Source organism: Balaenoptera ricei, chromosome 15 (assembly GCF_028023285.1).
Source record: "Balaenoptera ricei isolate mBalRic1 chromosome 15, mBalRic1.hap2, whole genome shotgun sequence".
NCBI lineage: Eukaryota > Metazoa > Chordata > Mammalia > Artiodactyla > Balaenopteridae > Balaenoptera > Balaenoptera ricei.
The window spans coordinates 39,358,052-39,376,040 of NC_082653.1; the positions used below are offsets into that span (position 1 = coordinate 39,358,052).

Sequence of the window (17,989 nt, forward strand, 5' to 3'; positions counted from 1 at the left end):
GTTTCCTCCATAGGGAAGAGCTATGGGGATTACAGTGGTTTGGCAAATACACTCTCCATTAATTGCCACTTACATCAGTTAACAAAATTAAGTGATCAGATAGATGAGAACACTTGGTGTCTACCTCAGCCTTGGGCCTTATTGTCGTGTTGAAATGGAAACCCATGAAACACACATAACTAGTCCCTCACTTGCATATGTTTAATTCAAATATAGATGTTGAGGCTCTTCTCACAGAAATTATGCTTTAAGGGATCTGGAGTGGTTCCTAGAAACTCACATCATTCAAACACTCCAAGGGATTCTGGCAGGGACTCAAATCTCCATCAAGATGAAATCCATCCTGCCTCTCAAGAAATGAAGACCCCTGAGGGGGTAAGTTGGAACCCAGAAGCATTCAGAGCACAGAGAGAGGAGGCACACCATATATACACACATGCACACAATTCATGAGAAAAGTATTAAAATCATTTTGGACAAGGAAGACTGTGGATGAATATTAGTACTTTGATTCCTGTTGGATTCCTTTAGTTTGATACTACTAGGCTAACCCATCCAATCATCCATCTTTCCATTCACCCATCAATTATTTACTAAGTACCAACTACATGCCAGTCTCTGTTATAGGCCCTAGGGTTAATTATGCTCCAGTAAATGATTTGGTTGAAGTCTTTCTCATTTTTTTACCTAATCATTTTAACTCTAATGCAATATGTTGAGATTTGATTGGAAACTGAAATATTCAGATGTGCTATAATAAACTGGTTTTATTGCACTTCATAGTGGATACTTGGTTCTCCTTCTACAGCAGACCTGGACTCTAGTGCCAAAAGTAGGATTTAGTGTCTGCATACTTCAATTTAAAGAATACTTGGTAGGCTTCCTATTTCTGCTGTCCCCATGCACCCACCCCTCTTTTAATTGCTAATTGATGGCATGAAATACGAATATGTTCATTCGAGTTTTAAGGCTTTGATCTTTATTAGGCATATCATCTAGTTTTTATTTATACTTAATCTTTTTATAACCCTACCACTATCTCCCACCCTCCACCTACCCCTGGTCCCACCCCGAATGGCTCATGTCCACCTCTTACACAATATAATATATAAAATGCTGAGCTAGAACTCAGCAAACACTCCTACTGAGTCAAATGTCAAGTATAGGCGGGGAACCTAGGGAATTGGGTAACTGACAGGGGTGCCGTGATAGAGGAACAGGATGAGGAAACATTGTACCATTGTTGCTGCAGCTGGCAAGCTAATACAGACAGTGAAAGTGCTGCAAGGTAAACCAGCCACCCTGCAGGTGGCTCCCCTTCCCTCCCCAAATCCACTCTCCACCTTTCTTCACCTGCTCTGTACCACGGGAGGCTGACCCACATGGACTATGCTAGTGGGTTTTGTCTTCATTTGGGCTTCCCCAGAAGCAGACACTGAGATAGGGATTGATCGTAGTGCAAATAATTGATTTGGGTGGTGATCCCAGGATGTAGGGAAGAGAGACAAGGAAGGGAATGAACCTAATGATGCGTATGTTATCAAGCAAGTTTTCATTGCAGGCAACTGGCACTGGGTCCTGGGGGAGCTCTGGGAGATGGTGCAAGGTGAAGAAATGGGGTATTTATTCACTGATGCCTGCCAGCCCTCCTGCAGTTTAGGGCTGCTTTGGGGAACATCCACTTTCCAGTACGTTTGCCATGCACGTGGGCCATGCGTGCTCCTCTGCCAAAATGCCCTCAGGCCAAATGTCTTAGGAGCAGAAAGCCTTCCACATATACTTGGGTGCCAAAGGGATATGGTCAGGGCTGCTACTTAGCTTGGGTAATGGGTGGCACCAGCAGGAGATTCAGACAGTGGGAGGGGACTGAGGTCCAAGGATCGTGCTCTGAGTGTTCACCCTTCCCCACCGCCGCACCCCTTCCTCCCCTTGCTTCGGCTGCGCCCCCTGACAAAGTCCGCAGCTTGTGTCAGGATGTTCCTCTCCCTACACTTCCTCTGGTTTCCAGAACGTACTCCCTCACTTTGCCCCTCAATCCTACCAAGGTAACCGCTTCGCGATGTCACAGACCCCTTCTTGCTTTTCCAAAATCATGCTTGCAACTGTATAAAAGCCCCCTTATTAAACAGTTCTCTACTAGCCCAGTAAAATGTACCTTTTGTTACCTGATATAAAATATACTTTTATATCCGGAGTCCTCTCTCATTAATACTTCACAGCAACTCAATCGTTCTCACGTTTCTTCTTTTGCAGGTGTAAGAACCTGACAGGTAAGTTGTCCAGTGCTCTGAGGGCTAGGATGTAAACGAAGCAAGACGGAAGGTCAGTTTTGCTGATGACAAGCCCATGTTCTAAAAACTATGTAATCCAGCCTTGTTGTTAATAACAAGCGTTATTGATTCTGGGTTTCTGGCTGAATGCTAAGCCCATTGTCCAGCCCTTGGCCAGGTCCCCCTGAACCGGGGGTGGGGGGGGGGGTGGGAGTGAGGGATGCAATGCAGGGGAATGCAGAGCAGCGTGTGGTCAGGCAGGCCCAACTGGCCAGGTGACGCCCCGCCAGATGGTCTCCCGCCCCAGAGGCCACTATTGAAAACCTGAAAGAGACAAAACGCCTGTGGACTCCTCCTCCGAGAGGGACCAGATGCTCCTTAGGAAACCTGTTCGCGCTGCAGCATCAGACGACGGACGAACAAAGCAAGGAAGAAGGAGCTGCCCTGACTTGTCTTAGGATAAAATAAATGCCTACCGCCTCCTTCTCCCCATCTGTGGTTATTCGTAGGTTCAAATGACCCCATCAAAAGATAAGTATTAAAAACAGACTCTGAGAAATCAAGTCCCCATATCGACGTTCAGGCTTTCCAAGGAGAAATATCTGAAAGGGAAGTTAACCAGAGGAGTCTCCCTGCTGTTGCAGGGCCTGGGTGGGGAGCTTTTTCCACTGCTAGTATTTCTGTTGGCAAAGAGTACACGCTGTTGGAGCATACCCCCCAGGCCTTAAGTGGGTGCAGTGGGTGGTGAGGGACGGAGCCTTAGCAAATGGGGATGGAGCACGGTTTTGTCTGGTGTGACCCCGGGGTGCCCGCTGGGATCTGTGAACAGGCCCGGGGCTGCGGGAGGGCCCTCCGCCCGCCTTTGTTCCGCCCGGCTCCAGCCTGCAGCAGCTGATCTGGTTATTATGCTCCTGAAAAGAACTTCTAGGTGGCCACAGTGACCATAAGGAACCGAGAAACCACGAGGGCTGAAAGCCACGAAGAACAACACATCGGCTGCTGAGCGCTAATCCCGCCCATAATTAGAGGATCCCTTTCAGCCCTGTGGTGCCCGTCGAAATCTGAACTAAGGCAGAGAGGAGCCCTCTGAGGTCTGTAGCCCGCTGACCAAATGTGCCGTCATCAGCATAATTTGCCATTTCTTGGGGACTCGATGTTTTAAAAAGAAAGTCAGAAGGCTATCTGAAGAGAAGCTTTGGGGCAAAACCAGACCGCATTTAAGGTTTAATTAAACTCGTTTTAGTTTTCTCAGCTTTTCCCCCCTAACCCATTCTTAAAATCCTGTGCACTTTAATGGAAATTTAATCTGTGCGGGTCTGATTTGTTTACCTTAGACTCATCAAAACGCTGTTTTGTAAGAACGATTTCATATCCAACAAGATTTACATAACTTTCTCTTGGGCTATATTTCTAAGAAATAAAAATTGATGTTTGGGTCCTAAATTAACAGGTTTGCCTCTTCTGGGACCTGACATGGCTTCAGCTGTGCAGTTGTACTTTTCTCTGCTTTCCACACTCCCCGACCCCATCCCAGGCATCTCCAGGTCTGCACTGCAATAAAGATGATCTGTGTCCTGTCTCCGGAATTTAACCTGTGAGGGTGTCCAGGAAGAGCCACCACCACCATGTTCTGTGATGTCACCTTCTATTTTAATTTGTCACACACTGCCTGCTGGCTGAGTGCAGGAAAATGCACGTCTGGTCACAAAGGTGCTAATCAACTTTGGTTATTGGCTACACTATCGCATAAACTTTAAGAAACAGGTCATAGATTACTTTTGAAAGTGATATGAATCCATCTCTTTTAAACTTATTTAAAAGTACACATGTTGCAATGAAGTTATGAGGGAGATGAAGATAAGGTCGTGAATCTTTATAACACTTATGACTTTTTTTCCAACTCTATTATCTTTTTGATTCCCCTAACAACATTGTGAGGTAGATAATGGTAGATTTTATTAGTTCCCTCTTAACAGCTGAGGAAACCGAGGCCCAGCTTTTCCATTGCCACACAAAAGATTCAGGATCCTAACCTTGATCTTTTGTATCTTATTTGTGCTTATTTCATTAGAGCAGATCACAGGCAGGGGAAGAGGACCTCAACTTAGGGACTTGCTTATCCAAATTTCAGTAAGATATCTGTTCACATCTGGTTCAGCAGCTAAGGAGAAGACAGAAAGAAGTCTAAAGTCTAGCAGCTTTGGGTAAAATTCCTGCTTGCCGTGAGATCTTGGTGAATAAAAATATGAAGATGTAATTTCACTTGTGACCCTACAGGATCTTTCCAATAGGATTGTCACAAATCTCTTTGGCGGCTCGGAATAAGAAGGGGAAAATGTAAATTACTGTTCCCCTAGAAGACTGTAGTATCAACTTGAATTACTCTGTCAAGCACATATTGCAAATACAGCAAACCTGGTGAGGAGATATGAACGCAGGCCCCACTGATCATACTTTTGGCACCAAAGGATGCAAATATAAGCCTGGAATTCGGAAGGATGGATAGAGGGATTGTAAATTCTAATTAAAGTTTCTTAGCTTGAAGCAAATATATAATGTTACTAACTAGCAAACAGTCAGGCTACATTTGGAGCCAACATTGAAATGTTTAATTCTGATTGAGAACAAATTGGTGTTCTAGCAGGATATAAGCCTGAATTAGAAGCAGCATATAATAAAATAGATAAACAACAAGGTCCTACTGTATAGCATGGGGAACTATATTCAATATCTTGTAATAAACCATAATGGAAAAGAATATAAAAAAGAATATATATGTATACTGAATCACTTTGCCATACACCGGAAACTAACACAACACTGCAAATCAACTATACCTTGGTTAAAAAAAAAAAAAAAAGTAGCATATAAGTAGCTAATCTGCATCCTGTCCATAATTCCAAGTCAAAAAGAAACTTTGAATAAGATACATTTACCACATATGACCCTCCAAAATGTTCCCATGAATGGCAAAAGATTTGCACACATTTAAATTAGATTTCACACAATCTGTCAAATGACAAGAGTATTAAGGGGGATTAGCCTAATTAAACGAGATTGTGAGAATGCTTCTGAGAGAGGCAAAGTGCAGATATCTTCCAAGTAGGATCACAGGAAAGGCTTCCAGAATCTATTATGCCTCTTTCCCGGCTCTCAGGCTGCCCCGTTACCCTCGGTCACAGCAGCACACTTGTGTATGCAGTGACATCTAGTGACAAAGAAAGCAAAACCAGCCCCAGGGACACTTTCCTCACCTGAGTGTCTCCACAAAAATAACCCTGTCCTGGTCACCACAGATTTGTGCACTTGGTCACCACAGATTTGTGCACAGTGGTGTGTGTTACAAAACAGATACACCAGTTTCTGCACCAAATACATTCAGAGAGGTAATAAAAAGAAGGCATCAGAATCCAAACAGGCATTTAAAACACATTCCTTCCTGTCGGACCACTCAGTGAAAACTGGTGTTCATGCTGCAGATGCAGAGTTAGTGTGGAATGTTCTGAAAGACTATTGGCATCTTCCAAGGAAAGAATACATTATGGTGAATAGAACATGTTGTCCGATATTCATATTCAAACGTTTAGTATATATAAACAAGTGACACAGGTAAGATGAAGATTTAACTAAATTTCAAATTAATCTTAATCTAGGTGAAACTCATTCTAGATTAACTGGGGTAATCCATAATAAAATATTTCCTATTTTATTTTGCCTGATTTTAGGAGTTTAAGCAAAATTATATATACAATATATGTATAGACAATATTATATGTATCCACAACTTTCTCTGTATAAGAAGGAAACAAGGACTTGAGGTCTTGTCTTGGTAGAACTATAAGAAAGTGAAATCAGAGCTGTCTACTGCCTTCCCTCAGCCACACCATTGCTGGTAAATTCTGTCTCGATCAGGACCAGGGTCTATAAGCCCCAGGCACCTGACCTTACAGGAGGCAATGATGGTGCATGCCACCATCCCACTCCCCTGGAGGCCTTGTCCTGTTACAGCTACCCGGGACCTCCACTGGGGCCCTGGGGTCTGAATTTTCAACAAACACCCAGATGATTTTTATGCAATTATACTCCAGTCTACACATGCCAGTGAAAAAGATAAAATTCCACTGGAGACATGGAATGGGTTCAAACTTTGTAAAGATAATTTAAAGTCATACAAGTTGCCTGGAACTGGGTCCATGAAAGTCAATATCATGAACTAGACTGTCCACTTTTTACTACAACACTTTAAAAAAAAAATTGTGTACTTGCCAGAATTATTCTCAAGTGAATTACCAAATGGCTGAAGGAAAGAACTAGTTTCTTTTCTTTCCTTCCTTCCTTCCTTCCTCCTTCCCTCACTCCCTTCCTTCCTTCCTCTTTCTTCTTTCTTTCTCTCTCTTTCCTTGTTTTTCTTTTTCTTTCTCTCTCCCTTTCCTTCTCCCTTTCCTCTTTCTTTCTTTCTTTCTTTCTTTCTTTCTTTCTTTCTTTCTTTCTTTCTTTCCTTCTTTCTTCTTTCTTTCCCCTTCCTTCCTTCTTCCCTTCCTCCCTCCCTCCCTCCCTCTCTCCCTCTCTCTCTCTCTCTCTCTCTCTTTCTTATTATTCTCATTTCTCTGTGTGGGACTCTCTTTTCTTGCTCCTGTGGGAATATAAGCTCTATTAAGCAAATATACTTTTTAAGTAAATCAGGCTTACAGTTATATTATTTAAAATACTAGTGATACAGCATGGCTGGGGCCTGAAAAAGGTATTCTCAGTTCCTCTGAATTGCTGATTATGAATTAAATGCTTGTAAAGTGAATAATCATTGATATAGCAAAGAACCCTGTTATTTAATGTCTCCCCATAGTAAATCCTGTAGTCAACTTTTACAGAGATAATAATCAACTAATTATTTTGTGATGAAGTGGGATATTAATATTTATATTAGGTTATTTAAAGTTGGCATATCATGTGGACATTTATGATAGAAGCAAATGTTTCTGTTGGTTATAAACATTCATTTACACTCTTGCAATGTAGATTCTAGTGCTTACTGCTGTTGTTCAGATTTAGATTTTTTTTGAAGATTTTCTTTCCTCGCTTGTTTTGGTTTACAACTGTCTTTTCCTTTGAAGTTCTGAATGTGCACTAATTTTGCCAGATGCTGGTTTAAGGTTTGCAGATATTATTTAATCTATATTAAATCGATTAATTTAATGATACAATAGATTATAATTTAATCCATTAAGTGCAACACAATGAGGAAGTTACTGTTACCATACCCATTTTATAGATGAGGAAACTAAAGTACAGAGAAGTTAAGTAACTTGCCTATGGTGCATAACTAGTAGTTAGAAGTGTTAGGGTTCAAACCTAGACAGTGTGATTTTATGGTCCATGCTCTTAACCATTTTGCTATTATGCCTCTTTACTTTTAATGTATAACTTGAATTCCTTAAGGCTTAGTTTCTTCATCAGCAAAGCAGGATAAAGATATCTTTTTCTAAGGGTTGCTTCAAGTTTTAAATGAGGATATATATTTGCAAACTTCAAAACAATATATAACTCTTGGTTTAACACATCACTCTATTTCTTCCATTTGTTTGTACAAGCATATTAATTGAACACTTTCAATACAACAGATGGAATAAGATTGAATTATTGCTCTCAATAATTGTCTACTCAAGAGATAGATCATTAAATAAAAATACTACAGAGTGATAAACTAGCAGGAAGATGGGAGAAAGGTTTGCTGACTTGGGTCCCAGGCCATCATTGAATCTGGGCATGAGAATTTTCTGCTGCTTGGCTATGAAGTAAGGATACCTCTATGACAACAACCGTAGTTTAAACTAATGTAACTAGTACCACAGAGGGTACATTTAGAAGCTTAAAAGAGCTCTACCCAAATCATGCAAGTTGAGGTACCAGCCTCTGTTAAATTGCTCACAAGCAAGATTGATCCTGAACTTGGTGGAGAGCCACACCAAGCCAATGACAAGCGACAAACCTAAGGGCAGACAGGGGTGCCATCTTGAATTGGCTTCTTTGACATTCTGATTGATTTTTTTTCAAAATGTGAATATTTTTCTTAGTATCATTTGTATCTTGGATATGACAACAGAAGCTCTTTCATACAAAACATTTTTAAGAGCATTATAATATTTCTTGTGTCTTTAATTCAATAAAAATGATAAACCTCAAATTACCCATACATTTTTAATACTCTTTCCAGTTTTAAAAAGCTGCTGACCAAATTGTGTCACTCCTAAACTTCGTAAGTTTCCACTCCTAAAATGGCAAGCATCTACTCTTCAGAATGGGACTTAGGGTCTCACTTAAGCCATGGATGGATGCCATGATCTGTGGGGAGAGAATCTGAAGCCTTTATTTAAATACTTGATGATACCCTTCCCTGTTAGGAGGCCAGAGGAAGGAAAGATTGCAATCAGGCCTTTGTTGTGACACAAGTACATCCCTCCTTGAAATGCACGCTTCCATTTGTGTCTGAGGTATATACAGACCAGGTTGTGCATGTCATGATATTCCATTTGAAAAGAACAGAGCAACCTGATATTTTGCTTTCTGTTGATTGTTTTATCTTTCAGTGGCTTTTAGAAGAGCCAAGGTGTTTTAAGCTTTAGGTGTTTCCCTTGAACCCATCTGAATCTTGGGGCTCAACTGTACTGGGCAGAACCAAGAAAGAAAATGGTGCAAAATAAAAAAGTATGAGATGATATATAAGTCTGCTAACGCATGAAATAGGTGAATAAATTAGGTAGAATTTCAGAAGTAGATCTCTGTTACAAGAACATAAGGAAGCAGGGAGAGGTCCTTTCCTGCTCACCAGGGGTTTCTTTCCATTGGAGTTGTATTTATGGGGGAAAGGAGTCTGCAATACTAAGAACTCCTTACAAAGGGAAAAACTAAAGCTAGGTTATGGTATAATTTCTAGTTCATTGGGATTTGGGGGAACTAAAATTATTTAAATCTAATGTTTTGATATATAATAAAAAAACAGAGAAATCACTACTAAACCATTCATCATATAGTTAATTTTTACATATATTTTATTATTTTAATTATAAAAACATTTTAGAATTTTTTCCAAATACATATCTTTGTTTATATATATAAACATATTTGTTTATATATAAACATATTTATATGTTGTAATATATATTTTGTATATGTATGTATAATGTTTGTATATAATATATAAATATAAATAATATAAAGTACATATATATAAAGTACATACATATATATATAATTTGTCTGTACATTGCTAAAAATGTTCCTAAACAGAGTTATGTAGGAATAAAAATGTACCTGCCTCTATCAACAAAGATATGTATTTGGAAAAAATTCTGAATAGGTTTTAATAATTAAAGTAAAATAGATTTAAAATTATTTAGTCATACAATGAATGTTTTGTTAATAATTTCTCTTTGGTTTCTTATCACCTGATATGACCATTATTTTGAAGGGCGAAGAAATCTGTGGATTAACTCTGAAAATAGAAAATTGCTAAGATACCACAATACATAAGTGAGTTATTCACAGACTGAATGATCATCTCAAACATCAAATTATTCTGAGGGTTTAGAGTCTTTACCTTTATACCATGCACATGGCAATATGATGTTTATTGGTGTTACTCTGAATGACTTTATCTTTTTAAAAAAAAATACATTCTTGCTCTGAGGGAACATGGATTACTAATACATTTCCTATGCACCGCTCACACAACTATTACATCTTTCTAAACCATCCTGTTGAATAGGAAGCATTCTGGAGCTCAGAATTAGCTTATTTAATAGAATTGCTAGAATATTTGCTTCCACTGAACATTCTTCAACTTAATGCCTTAGAAGAAAAATATTTTTCATGATCCAGCAATTCCACTCCAGGGTATATATCAGAAGAAAATGAAAACACTGATTCGAAAAGTTATATGCACCTTAATGTCCATAGCAACATTATTTACAATAGCCAAGATACGGAAGCAACCTGTCTGTCAACAGATGAATGGATAAAGAAGACATGGAATATATACACAATGGAATTTACTCAGCCATAAAAAAGAATGAAATTTTGCCATTTTCAACGACATGGATGGACCTGGAGGGTATTATACTTAGTGAAGTAAGTCAGAAAGAGAAAGACAAATACTCTATGCTTTCATTTTATACATGGAATCTAAAAAACAAAACAGACAAATGAATATAACAAAACAGACTGGGATAGAAACAGAAACAGACTCACAGATACAGAGAACAAATCAGTGAGGAGAGGGATTGGGGGAAGGGCAAGACAGGGGAAGGGAATTAAGAGGTACAAACTACTTGGTACAAAATAAATAAGATACAAGTATGTAATGTACAGCACAGGGAATACAACCAATATTTTATAATATCTTTAAATGGAGTATAATCTACAAAAATAGTGAATCAATATATTGTACCCTTGAAACTATTATAACATTGTAAATCAACTATAATTCAATTTTAAAAAGTTCTCACCAAAAAAAGATTAATATATGAGGTGATGGATGAGTTAATTAACTAGATGGTGGAAATCTTTTCACAATGTATATGTATATAAAATCACCATGAAGTACACTTTCAATATCTTACAATTTTATTTCTCAGTTATATCTAAATTTAAAAAAAGAGAAAAAGAAAGATATTTTTCACTTTCTGCAGAATAACAAATGTGATTTTACTTTTATTTGACTGTGTTTAGCCTGAATAAAACTGGTGTGGTTCTCCATCAACCATCAGATGAAATGAGGGTAATAAAATTACTCCTCTCATAATAAAAAAAAAAGTGCATGTGTAAAGAGAAAACGCTAATTAGGGACTATGAAAGGTAATTTCAAAAAATGATACCAATAATGAATTGCTGAGAAAAGCATTTTCATGTTTGTATGGTAGATACCTACTGACCTGAGCTTTGGAGAGTAAATATTACCTAGAAGCCACAATCAAATGGCTAAGGATGCTTAGGTGACTGCCTTTTAAGATTTTAAAGCCCAAAATGAAATGACTGGTTTTTTAAAGAATCCTGTATGATGCTCAACCGAATAGGAATCCAGGCCAAATTCTTACTTCTGGATTTTCTTGGAAATAAATTAAGGCAGAAGACAGATAACACTGATCGTTGCCCTTTGTCCCATTATTCAAGTAAAAGCAAGTAATGTGAACAGGAAGAGCAGTCTTGAAGGGTAGAGGAAGATGGAAGCCTCTGTGAAAGGGTGTGGTATGGGGAGTAGGGGTGGGGCAGCAGGTACTCACCTCTACAGTCTCAGCAGATACCTGGCTGGTGCTCAGGCTGGTTCAGAAATGTCAACTCTTGTATATATGTGCCACATCTTCTTTATCCATTCATCCAATGATGGACACTTAGGTTGCTTCCATGTCCTGGCTATTGTAAATAGAGTTGCAATGAACATTTTGGTACATGACTCTTTTTGAATTATGGTTTTCTCAGGGTATATGCCCAGTAGTGGCATTGCTGGGTCGTATGGTAGTTCTATTTTTAGTTTTTTACAATGGAATATTACTCAGCCATAAAAAGAAACAAAATTGAGTTATTTGTAGTGAGGTGGATGGAGTTAGAGTCTGTCATACAGAGTGAAGTAAGTCAGAAAGAGAAAAACAAATACAGTACGCTAACACATATATATGGAATCTAAGGGGAAAAAAAAAAAAAAAAGGTCATGAAGAACCTAGGGGTAAGATGGGAATAAAGACACAGACCTACTAGAGAATGGACTTGAGGATATGGGGAGGGGGAAGGGTAAGATGTGACAAAGTGAGAGAGTGGCATGGACATATATACACTATCAAATGTAAAATAGATAGCTAGTGGGAAGCAGCCGCATAGCACAGGGAGATCAGCTCGGTGCTTTGTGATCACCTAGAGGGGTGGGATAGGGAGGGTGGGAGGGAGGGAGATGCAAGAGGGAAGAGATATGGGAACATATGTATATGTATAACTGATTCACTTTGTTATAAAGCAGAAACTAAAACACCATTGTAAAGCAATTATACTCCAATAAAGATGTTAAAAAAAAAAAAAGAAAGAAAGAAATGTCAACTCTTAACAGTCCCTCAATGGGGTTTCTCTGACTGCCTTTGTGAATTTAGTCATGCACTTGAGAAGTAACTGGACAAAACCTCGGAGAATGTCTATGCTTAGCAGAATGCATATATGTACACAGAGAAACACCCATGCTGCCATGTCCCTTATTACTACACCTGCAGAGTTGTTCATATTTGTATATCTTACTGATGTAGAATTAAATTGAACACTAGGAAATGGTGAGTAAAGACCTTTCACTATGTTAATGTTGCCATATATGAAGATGGGGTGGAAGTATTACACAGGTGGAAGAGAGATGGAATATTTGTATCTACATTTCTGGTATAAAATAAGGTAATGAGAATGATCCAGCAATGCCACTCCTGGGCATATACCCAGACAAAAATATAATTTGAAAAGATACATGTACCCCTATGTTCATTGCAGCACTATTTACAATAGCCAAGACGTGGAAACAACCTAAATGACAATCAACAGAGGAATGGATAAAGAAGATCTGGTACATATATACATATACAATTGAATATTACTCAGCCATAAAAAAAGAGTGAAATAATGCCATTTGCAACAACATGGATGAACCTAGAGATTATCATATTAAGTGAAGTAAGTCAGAAAGAGAAAGACAAATACCATATGATATCACTTACATGTAGGATCTAAAATATGACACAAATGAACATATCTATGAAACAGAAACAAACTCACAGACATAGAGAAAAAACTGTGGTTGCCAAGGGGCAGAGGATTGGGGGAGGGATGGAGTGAGAGGTTGGGCTTAGCAGATGTAAGCTTTTATATATAGAACAGATAAACAACAAGGTCCTACTGTATAGCACAGGGAACTATATTTAATATCCTATGATAAACCATAAAGGAAAAGAAATTTAAAAAGAATGTATCAATATATATATGTAAAACTGAATCACTTTGCTGTACAGTGGAAATTAACAGAACATTGTAAATCAACTATACTTTAATAAAAAATTGATACAAAATATGGTGAGTGAAAGAAGCCACACATAAGAATATGTGCCAAATGAGTCCATTTAAATGAAGTTCTAGAATAGGCAACTGGTTATTCACCTATGATCTGTGATGACCAAAAACAGGTCAGTGGTTACTGGGGTAAGGAGAACTGACTGGAAAAGGGCAGAAGGAAACGTTTTGGAGTCATGAAAGAGTTTTGTATCTTTATTGAGGAGGTGTCTACCTTTATCATCAAACTTCAAATCTGTACATTTTATTGTATGTTGATTACCCTCAATAAACTTTATTTCAAACAAAAATTATAATGATAATAATAATAAAAGTAACCTTAAAGTATTCCCAGATTTCCTTCGTAGCAGTACAGAGGAGTCATGAATTCCAAAAATGTCTTACACAGCAATTACTTTTTTGTAATGGGAGCAGAGGCTCCAGGAAAACCTGTTTTGAAGGACAGACTACATGTGCCTGTATCAACTCTGCTATGTTTGATTATAAAAACTACAGTCATATCACTTTACAGTTACATCCCATGGGCTCTTTCCACTTTTGATATATCGATTGCATTTACCACCATGTCAGTACAACTTCTATTTCTGGGCCAGGGACTGCTCCTGAGTATCTTCTGAATCTCCCTATCCTGATCCTAAATAGCACATGTTCTGTTATGCATGAAGATATTGGTGCTATTCTGAGGACACATTTCTATCAGATTGTAATTGATTGCTTTCCACTTGTGGCTTTGATCTATCACACAATGACAAGCTTCATTTAAAAAAAAATTTGCTTTTGTTTTTTGATTACCCAGGTTCTACCTCTTATTCAGGACCTGGATCAGTCTCATGCTGTGCTTTCTTTCTGGGCCGCCCCTCAAACACACCAGCCTTTGACTCAGATAAACACTCCTCTAGTGTGACAGAATGTCACCTTCCCTCAACTGTCACATACTTCGTAGGTGATAAGTGTTTGTTCCCAACTCCAAACGCAAAGAGTCAAATGAGGGGGCTCTGCTGAGGTGAGAGATCACACGCTTTCCCCCAAGTGTGGAAACAGTGAGGAGCAGGACAGCTGGCTGGGAACAGCTTTCAAAATATTCCTCCTGGAAGGTATGTCACAAGCCGTTCTGAAGGTGGTGTCCCATCAGCCATCAGCACAGCCTTTAATTTTATCAATGGTCTTGATTCCCTTTGAAGTTTTAAAAATATTGCAAACACCTATAAAATTAGAGACGATAGTACAATGAAGTCTTACATATCCATTATCTGTATTCAAAAATCATTAAGAATTTGGTTCATTTCTTCCATTTACAATGAAACATATTTTAAATCAATTTTTATCCATTTTGCATTCCTCTCTCACAAATTTCACCATATTTCTCTAAAAATCATAATTTTTTTCTTTAAATATCACCACTTGCAACAACCAAATCTAACAAAATTAACAGTGTTTTTTGGGGGGTATTATCTAATACCAAAGCCATAATCACTTCTCTCTCATAGTCTCAAAAATGTCATTTTTCAGTCTGTGTGATTAAATCAGGATACAAACAGTGTCCATACATTACGTTTGGTTGTTATTCTCTCTTAATGTAGAGCAGTACCTTCTATTTTGTTTTCAGTATTTTCATACCATTGGCTACAGACATTAGGCCACTGCCCTGTAGATTTCACCACATTCTGGAATTGTCTGCTTACTTATGGGTTCTCTAACTTGTATTTCCTATGAATATATAGCTCTAGAGGTTTGATTAGATTTAGTTTGTTTGTTTTCAAAATATCCTTCTTTGGTGTGCAGTGTACTTTATCAATACGAAGCACATCAGAAGGCACACGTATTAGTTGTCCCACATTTAGTGATGCTAAATGAGAACATTAATATTAGGTTCAGGGGATTCATGACCTGATTCCTCCTTCGAAACATTTCCATTAACCTTTCCTCTAACAGAGATGGTCATTCCTGGTCAATTGTTTCAATAGGAATGGAAAATGGCGATTTTTCTAATTTCATCTTCTTTCCATATTTTAATACCTGGAATTCTAATATTTCCTTATCAACTAGGAATATTTGGATACCGTGAATACAGCTTAAACAGAAAAATCAGGGTAAATGCTTTTCTAATTGCTATTTTCTGAGTAAAGATTTAGTGACTGAATGACCTGCTTTACCTATTTTATATATATGTATATATATTGTATATTACATAGTGTATAATAAGTTGCCTGCTTTTGCAGAGAGAGAGGGGAGAGGGGAGGAGTGTGGACATGAAAAAGATGGCTTTCTTTTTCTCTTTTTTGAGTATTTAAAAAATAAATATATAGGGACTTCCCTGGTGATCCAGTGGCTAAGACTCTGCACTCCCAATGCAGGGGGCCAAGGTTCAATCCCTGATCAGGGAACTAGATCCCACATAAGAGTTCACATGCCACAACTAAAGATCTCACATGTGGGAAGGAAGATCCCGCGTGCCATAACCAAGACCTGGTGCAGCCAAATAAATAAATAAATAAAAATAAATAAATTTTTTAAAAGGTTAATTATTAAGAAAACAAAAAATAAATACATACATATATATCTAATGTGTTTTAATAAGTTGAAATTATTATTCATTTTGTTGTTCTAATCGTCCCATTGTTGGGCGTCTTCTTATTGGCATCTATGTTTTTGACATGCCACAATGAGTTTCTAATCTCTTCTTTGTTTTCTGACACAACCCAACCCAGCATTATTTTGTGTATTTCTTGCCTTAATCCTGGAATCAGCCATTTCTCTAAGGAGCCCCATTTTTTCAGTATTGAATGATCTGGGCACAAGGTATGCACATTGCTATTTGTGTGTCTTCTCTAATAGACCTTTCCAATAGACAGTGCTTTTGTAGGCTGAAGATACATTAGTTCTTTGTCATGATATAAACTGCATTTTTCCCCAAAGCATCATTTTCATTTTACTTTTCATAAGGTGTTTTTTTCTTGCATCATAGTCAATATTTTAAATGTGTTTTTTGAACTATAGTTAAATGTCTCATCTTCTCTACATTGTTTCTGGATTTTATTATATCTAGAAAGATTTTCCCACTGTCAGATTATAATGGATTTCATTTTTATGCTTAGATCTCTGAATCGCATGGAATTTACTGTGGGTTGTGGTTTGACACATGAATTGAATTTTGTCTTTTTTTAGTGGCTTGACAGTTTTCTCAATACCATTTTTTTAAAATGTTAATCTTTTCCCTGCAGATTTGCATCACAATCTTTTTCATATTTTTATCTCATTTGTACTTGGGTCTATTTCTGAACGTTCCTTTAGTCTTTTTACCACACTGTTAATTAGACACTGTCCATGTCTAAGCCCACTACATTGTACCTTTGTTTAGCATTTTTCTGTTCATTTTTGTTTGTTTATATTTCAATATAAACTTTTTGTTTGTTTATATTTCAATATAAACTTTATCTTCATTTTCTCTACCCCTCAAAAAAGTCATTGCTATGTTTTTTATGTTAATTTTATAAATTTACTTAAGTGACTTCTATATGATGTTGAATGTTCCTATCAAAGAAAGTCTTTCACTTTGCTCACATACATTTTCCATACTTTTTATTCATTTATGATTAAGTATGTCAAGATTTTTGTTGCTATTGAAAATGAGGTTTTCTATGCTGTTATCCTGTAACTAGTTCTTATTTGTGCATATGAAAGGTATTGAATTTTGTATGTTAATTTATATCCTGACATTTGTCCATTGTTTCTCTTGGGTTTCATTAATGCCTTCATTCAAAATACAGTCATACATCTCTATTCTATCCAAGTTCTATGTAAAAAGCAAAGATGCATGGTGCCTTCAAATAGTTCTCAGCATACATTAAGCATTTGATAATTGTTTAGCCATTATTATTTATTTGTTGTTTATTAATTTATTATTATAAGGCAGAAAGTGGAAAGTGCTATGGAAGTTGAGAGGAGGGAAACATTATGCAGCTGACTGGGGCTGACTTACTATAGTCAAAGGAATGCAGGTGGACCCCACTGGTTGGTGGACATATAGAATGATCTTATGGAGAGCAAGGGCATCACAGGGAAAAGAGAATTTGCCAATACTGAACATAGAGAAGATCTTCCTCAAAGCTAAATGTAAAAATCAGAATATAATGGTCAATATTATGAAATGTTCGTATTTACACTATGGCCACAGCAGTTGTTAGATTCACTCCTAGGACAGTGTGTCACTTCCACGTATAAGTCACTTGGTTTTCAAGAGAATGAGGTAGCACACTCTTGAGAGTAGACTCAAGGCACCTGGAAAGAAAGGACCATCTTATAGGTGCAAGCTAGCCCTTAACAGCACTTTTTAGTAAGTGCATGATGTTTACAGAGGATGGTTGAGGATCAGCTGCACTGTTAAAGTTAGCCCAAAACGATGAGGGAGTGCAGATAACATTCTGTATACTCTCAGAACCATGACAGCAGCTGCTGTCTGTGAGCGATTCTGCTCAGCATAATTGGAATTCTGTAAAATAGCAAGACTGCATTGAATTAACCCTGAGCCAGGAGTTTCAATCTCATTTCACTTAGACAAGAAAAGGCAAGTGTGTTTCTTACATTCATCAGAAAAGACATTGCTGTGGGATTAGCACTAGGATGGAGCCGACTGA

General features: G+C 37.7%; 1 long non-coding RNA gene across 1 annotated transcript in view; it reads right to left on the reverse strand.

Moving 5' to 3' along the window:
• Positions 1 to 2,210: 2,210 nt before the first annotated feature.
• LOC132349600 (uncharacterized) overlaps positions 2,211 to 17,989 on the reverse strand; it is a 155,397-nt gene continuing 139,618 nt past the window's right edge. The window contains exon 3 of the long non-coding RNA XR_009497709.1: positions 2,211 to 2,294. This is a non-coding gene — a long non-coding RNA (uncharacterized LOC132349600). The remainder of the gene's footprint in view (positions 2,295 to 17,989) is intronic.